Source organism: Akebia trifoliata, chromosome 14 (genome assembly GCF_017979445.1).
Source record: "Akebia trifoliata isolate Shusen 1 chromosome 14, ASM1797944v1, whole genome shotgun sequence".
NCBI classification, from domain to species: domain Eukaryota; kingdom Viridiplantae; phylum Streptophyta; class Magnoliopsida; order Ranunculales; family Lardizabalaceae; genus Akebia; species Akebia trifoliata.
The window spans coordinates 23732501-23740608 of record NC_141388.1 but is presented as its reverse complement, the minus strand read 5'-3'; positions in this window follow the sequence as shown (position 1 = coordinate 23740608).

Here is an 8108-nt window from a genome sequence, read left to right as displayed (position 1 = left end):
ACATTAAGATAGTATATTTTATGGTATTTAGAATACACTTTGTTATTTTATTGCATAATTATTTCTGTTTATTTTATGTAATCTGACATCACAGGTGCTAACAATCTTAAGACAAATTTATTAATATTTCTGTGTCGATTAGATTTTCAGAAAAGAAAATGAATTCTACAATACATATTCCACAAGAAAAGCCTGAGAAGTTTGATGGCACAGACTTAAAAAAGTGGTAATAAAAGATGTTTTATTTAATAACATTGAACTTAGAGAAATTCCTCCAAAAAGATCATCCTACTTTCAAAGAAAACAAATTTGACACAACCACTGTTGTTGCTATTGAAGCATAAAAACATACAGAATTTCTGTGCAGGAATTACATCTTCAATGGATTGAATAACACATTATATAATGTGTACAATTCAATTACTAGTATAAAGGAACTATGGGAATCTTTAAACAAAAAGTATAAAATAGAATATGTCGAACTTAAAAAAATTATTGTTAGTAGATTTTTAGACTTTAAAATGTTGGATTCCAAAATAGTGATAAGTCAAATACAAGAACTTTAGATTATCCTGCACGAAATTCATGCAGAAGGTATGTCGGTTAGTCAATCCTTTCAAGTAGCATCAATAATTGAAAAATTACCACCATCGTGAAAAGATTTAAAAAACTATTTAAAACACAAGCGTAAAGAGATGAAGTTGGATGACTTAATTGTAAAATTGAAGATAGAAGAAGACAATAGAATAAGTGAGAAAAATATTAAGTACAATTCATTTGAGTCTAAGGCCAATGTGGTGGATGATAAAATACTTAAGTCGAATTCTCACAACACGAAGAGGAAATTCTTCAACCAAGGCAGTCTGAGTCTTAAAGACAAGGAGTTTAAAAGATTTAAGGGAAATTATTATGTGTGCAACAAACCTAGACATCGAGCAAATGATTGTCGTAAACACAAGAAACTTGATTTATCGAAGAATAAACTTGTTCAAGCCCAATTGATTGAAGTAGAAAATCTGGCGGTAGTTGTTTCCAACATCAACCTTTCTGCTGTTATCTTTAAAATCAACTTAGTTGAAAATACTAGAGAATGGTGGATAGACATAAGGGTCACTCGACATATATGTTCTGACAAGAATTTCTTTTCAAAATATAAGAAAGTGAAAAATGGAGAAAAGTTGTTTATGGGCAACTTTTCGAATTCAACAGTTGAAGGTCAATGAAAGGCTGTGTTGAATTTACTTCAGGGAGAATCTGACATTAAATGATGTGTTGCACGTACTGGACATTCAAAAAATCTTGTATCTAGATCTTTACTTAATCAGAAGGGTTTTAAGTTAGCTTTTGAGTCTAACAAATTTGTACTTACTAAGAATGAGATGTATGTAGGGAAACGATATTTGATTGATAGTTATTCGAACTGTAATGATGATAAAATAAGAAGAAAAAAAAACTTTAGCAAGCAATGGTCGAACTACAGAGAACGTTAATCCAAAGAATTTTTACTTCCAATCCAATTCAAGTTTATGTAACCAATTCAAAATAATTTTTGAGAGAAATTTATCTAAAATAAACTACTAAAATAAAAAGTTAGAAATATAATAGAAAGGTGTAGATAAATTAGATGCACCTTCGCAAGCTTTATCAGTGAATTCTAGTTCTCTATTTATGTTGATCCACTAACCAAAACTAATGTTTGCGAATCGAAAGATTAAACAATTATAACATAAACGAGATCAAAAGCATGTAATAAATTAGGTCTAGACTATTAGATAAACATTAACTATTCTTTGTAAAACATGGTTCTTCTTGAACTTATCAAAGAAAGAAACCATTAAAACTTTGAGAAATATTCTATGTTCAACCTAATAATAAATACCAACAGTATCACAATAAAACTATTAAGTCATTACGAGAACAATCAAAACACTGACAAAGTCTTGCTCCGATTTTCTCAACTGATCTAACGTAGATTTAACCAAGAATCATTGTAAGAACAATAAAGTAAAGAAAGCATGAAAAAAAAGAAGAGAGTAAAAGAAAGAAATATATTTGTTGCTTTTTAACTTGAAACTGGTAGAGTCTCCTTACAACTTTCGTAGAATTAAAAAATATAAAATAAAAACTTAAAACTAAAATAATAAAAAAAAGAGAAGTTGATCTCCAAGGAGATAAAAAATCTCTTCGGGAGAGATTGGAGATCTAATGCCATTTAGTCTAGTTTCATATTTATAGAGAGACCAAATTAGGATTTTTGAGTAATTAGGATTTCGAAAACATTCCGTGATTATAAAAATACCAAAGTTCTACTTTAATACGAATGTCTTTCAACCGTCAAGCTTCAGTATGAATTTCAAGGCTTGAATTTTTTTATTGACCGCATCGCCGTCATTGACCATGGCGCTGTGGTATAATTTTGGTCAATTGACTTGAATTTTGATCCATGGTCTTATTTTGGATCCTAAATTACAGTATTAACTTCGAATTTTTCTAATTCGCCTTGAAACTTTACGAATAATTCCTATTACACATAAATAACAATAATTAGTTCTGAATTACATAATTAAATTGAAAACATGAATTATTATGGACTAACAATGAATTATATGCAATTAAAATGTTTAATGTATGATTTAATGATAAACTCTATGTAATTAGCGTTCTAGAAATGACTTTCTAGACCCTGATCAATAGTTTATTTAAAATGAATGCAATAACTATTATACATAAAGTTTCCAATATAAATAAAATTAATTCTTCTGCTTGTATGTTTGAGTTACTTGATGTCTGGTACGATAGATTAGGACATGTTAATTATGATTCTTTAAGAAGAATGATTAATTCAAGATTGTTGCCTAACTTTATTTTTTATACTAATCATAAATGTGAAATTTCTATAGAATCTAAGTTTTCAAAATAATATTTCAAATCTATTAAAAGAATTCTAAACCTTTAGATTTAATACACAGTAATCTATGTGGTCTATAATATATTCAAACTAGAAGAGGTAAAAAGTATTTCATTACTTTTATTGATGACCGCACAAGATACAATTATGTGTACTTACTTAGAAGTAAGGATGAGGCTTTGAACATATTAATTATTTATAAAAATGAGATTGAGAATCAACTCAACAAAAATATTAAGGTTCTAAGAATAGATCGAGGTGGTGAATATGATTCATTACCTTTTGATGAGTTATATGCACAACATGAAATTATTCATCAAATAACAACACCATACACAACTCGGCAAAATGGAATTGTTGAAAGGAAAAATTGAAAATTAAAAGAAATGTTGAATGCGATGCTAATTAGTTCTGATTTACCACAAAACTTGTAGGGGGAAGCTTTGTTTTCCACAAATTTCATTCTTAACATGATACATCACAAGAAAACTAATAAAACGCCTTATGAATTATGGAAAGGTAAAATACCTTCGTATAAATTCTTGAAAATGTAAGGATGCCTAGCTAAAGTAACGGTCGTAGTTCCTAAAATAACTAAGTTAGGACCTAAACATATTGGCTGCGTATTTATTGGTTATGCCAATAATAATAGTGGATATCGTTTTCTTGTGCATAAATCAGATGTGATTGATGTGCATCAAAATATAATCATTGAATCACGAGATGCAATATTTTTTGAAAATAAATTTCCATGCAAACTTATATAGATGATGTACGTTTTAAAAAAACACATGATACTACATCAAATGATGATCATGATAATAATATAGATCATGATAATGAACCAAGGCGTAGTAAAAGAGCAAGGATCTCTATGTCATTTGGTCAAGATTTTCTAACTTATTTGTTAGAAAATGAATCCAAAATCTTTAATGAGGCCATATCCACATTTGAAATACCATATTTGGAAAGAAGCCTTGAATAGTGATATTGAATCCATTATGCAAAATCATACAAGAGAGTTGATAACTCTTCCACCAGGAAGTAAACCAATAGGTTGCAAATGGATTTTCAAGTGAAAAATGAAATCCAATGGTTTCATAGATAAATATAAGACAAAACTTGTTGTCAAATGATTCAAACAAAAAGAAGGTTTAGATTATTTTGATACATATTCACCTATTACAAGAATAACATCCATTAGGATGTTAATAGCAATTGTTGCTTTATATAAACTTGAAATACGTCAAATAGATATGAAACAATATTTTTAAATAGTAAATAAAATGAGAAAATTTATGTAGAGCAACCTGAAAGGTTTATTGTCAAAAGACAATAAAAGAAAGTGTGTCGACTTGTAAAATTGTTTTATGGACTAAAACAAGTTCAAAAGAAATGGCACAAAAAATTTGATAGTGTAATGATAAACAATGGGTTCAAAATCAATGAGTGTGACAAGTGTGCCTATTTTAAAATCATTGATAATGTATGTATAATTGTTTTTCTTTATGTAGATGATATGCTTATTATGGGGATTAATAAGGATATCATTAGATCTACACAAAAAATGTTGACCAGTAATTTTGATATGAAGGATTTGGGTGTTGTTGATGTTATTCTTGGAATTAAAATTACAAGAACTTCAGATGAACTAGTTTTATCTTAATCACACTATATTGAGAATATGTTGAAGTAATTCAATAAATTTGACATTAGTCATGTTAAAACACCTTTTGATCTTGGTAATAATTTAAAAAAAATACTGGTCCTAGTAAATGTCAACTAGAATATTCTCGAATTATTGTATAAAATCTAAAGAAAACCTTGCGAATCCGCTTACTAAAAAGTTTGTTTAAAGAGCAGATATATTATACACCAAGCGAAATGGGATTAAAGCCTATATCTATGAGTCACCTCATTGGAAACCTAACCAATTGGAGATCCCATGGACTATGTTCAATAAGAAAATTGGTTGTGAGTGACTCAACCGATAGTACTTAGAAGATTTTTCTTCTACCCATTTTTATGATGCATTAAGTGTTGTCTACAATGACTGTTTAGGATGAGCTAAACTTTTAATGATGCATATATCTTGTATGTACAAGTGGGGTATAACATGGTACTCTTAATATGATATCACCTATGTAGTGTAGAACTAGATCGATTCTATAAGAATCTTAAAAAGTTAGATTTTCTAGGGTACTCATGAATCTAGGATTGTTCAGGACCAAGACGAATACAATCGTAAGAACTAACTATGATTGGAAAGGAATTGTATGAAATCTATTGTCTTGATTTATATGAAAGACTGAATAGTTCAAAACTTATGTTCACTACTTAGTCAAGTAAATCCGATAGACTCTCACTAAGGAAAGTTTAAAATCACAACCTACTTCTCCTGATGCAATGCACTTTCTATTGTATTCTCTGTGATTTTTAGAATGTTTTGTTATATTTCTTATCTAGCTTCGACTTTCTCCATTCATGTAGGGGAATGTTGGATTAATGTGGAATTTATCATAATGTTTAAAAGGAAATGGAAGAAAAGTAAAAGAAAAAAAAAATAAAAGTTAAAGTTAAAGTAAAAAAGTGAAAGTAAAAATTAAGTGATTTGTTTGTAAGTTGTAGTGTAAAAGTTTTAGTCCCACATCGAATAGAAACAAATAAAAAGTATAACTCTTATATAGAATCTCTCACATAGTGTAGTAAATGTGAGAAAGATATGGGTCAAGCCCACGTGCACATGAGGGTCCTTAGATTCTGAAAGGGATTTGGACCCATTGATCTGAAAAACCTTAGTGCGTGTGCGTATGCAATGCGCGCACAGGGGGGTGGTGCAAATCTTCGAATTTAAACCTCATGTGGGTACACGTGAAAGGCCCAGTTTTGCTAAAACTTTATTGGATTGAGTTGACCTCAATGAGTTACAACTCATGACTATTCTAAGTTACTAATAGAGTCAACTCATGACTGTTCTAAGAGACACAAATGGTGTCTCAACTCTACAGACATGTGTGTCTGTTCAAACAGTCACAACTGAAACTCTACAAACACATGTATGTTTGAAAAGTCACAACTCTTTTCAATAGTCTTGGTGATTGTCCAGAGAGACACTTCTAATTCTATAAATTCTCATGTGTACCCCTATTTAACATTTTTTTTAATTTTCGAATTATTACTTGTATAGTGTCTTTCTGTTTTCAAGAGATTTTTTTTGTGTCCTTAAAAATACAATTCACAGTACAAGTTCATTTGTACGTGTACACTTGGAGTACTGCATTGTACACATGTAGAACGTTATATCTTGGGAAATAGATGTCCAGAGATTGTTGGCACATCACAGGAACAAAATTTGTCTTAAGGCTATTGTGTCTAATACAAACCTCGCTTATTTCAACATTAAGATAATATATTTTACGATATTTAAAATATACTTTGTTATTTCATTTCACAATCTTTTCTATTTATTATCTATAATCTAACATCACAAGTGTTAACAATAACTTCGTTGCTTTTTTTGTGTGTGTTATTTTTGAATATAATGGTAAAATAAATAAATAAATAAAGATACGACCAGATAGCATACCATGATTTTTTGGTTTACAATATACAAATAGAATTATTTTAAGGATCTAACTGACAAAAGAAGGGCATTTTCGTCTTGTAAAATGAGCAATATATTAATGGTGCTAAACATTTTTATATCTAACCTCATTGCACCCAATATGTATTCTTTTGTAATTTCTACTCAACTGTTGTAATCTTATCATTAAGGGATTAGTGGTTTGGTGAAGGGAGAAATGGTAAAGAAAATAAAAAAAAGCAAGGTTTGGAGAGGTTGTTTTTTAAATTTCAAGGGAGAATTTATAATAATACTTGGGCTTGGAGGTCTTCTTGATAAGAAATTCTTGTTCTTTATCTTGTTTTTTATTACCACAATCAGGCTTCATCTTTGAATTCATCTATATAATAAAACAGTCGTGGTGAATGCACGTGGTTAGGTACGTAGTTGATGGGGAAAGGGCATAGAATCATAGATTTTTTTGTCGGGATACACATGAAAAAGATATGCGATTCTGTGCTCTTGCCACAACCCAATTGCATACCAAAACCACGTGCATTCATCATTATTCATAATAAAACACCATGGTGGGATCCACTTGTTGGGGGATTAACATCACTTCCTACTACGCCTTCTATAATTTTATTGTCTTTACTTTTCTCCTCCCCCACCCCCACCCCCTTACCTTTTTAAATAATACCCCTCTAACTTTACTATCTTTCCTTTTTTATTCCTTTAACACCAAAGATTTTTTAATGAAATCCCTCTAATTTTATTATTTTTCCTCCTTTACCCCCCTCAACTCTACGGCACAGGTGAACTCTAGTCCTTTTATTAATCAAGTCCTCTAACATATGTTATACTGATATCAATCATTTAGAGAGATTCTATTCCCACATGAACTCTTACTAAGAGCACCCCATCATGTGTATTAAATCTTTGTTACTATCATGTGAATTGGGGTGTTCTTAGTCAAAGTTGGCTTGGCACTACAATCGCTCTCATCATTTATCCTCTTTGCTTGTCCAAGTTTAAATGCTATAAAATTTTGTTCTCATGCTGATGAACCATGTGATTGACTTGAGATACAAGTAAAAAAACTTCTCAACATGAGTTCAAAAGTAGTATTGAAAATTTATATAGACTTCTTTACAAACCAAGAATATTTGGATAGTTTACATATGTTAGTCAATCATTTAAACCTTATAAAATAAGGGATTATTTATATCTATCACTCTTTACCCAAAGTATTGTTATTTGTTTAATTTGGGAAATTAAATAAATCGTGAATATTTTGAAAAGGTCAAAAAGTTGCAGATTATCAAAAAGAGTAAAATTAGACGGAAGTTTTTTCATCATTGGGGAAATTCGCAATACAATTCATGACTTACTCAGATTATTAGTAACTATGCAACGGACAAGCACTCCCCTTCCAATTTACAACTGTCATTCCTGTGCGAATGAATAAGACTGGATCTCAAATCTTTTCAAGTTGGGCTCTTATGGGATCACAAAACCTCAATCGAAACCAATTAAGGACTGATATCAGATAAATTTTACAATAGATATATATATATATATATATTAAATCTAAGGGAAAGTGGAAGTAAATTGAAGCATTTTAACATTAAATCTAAA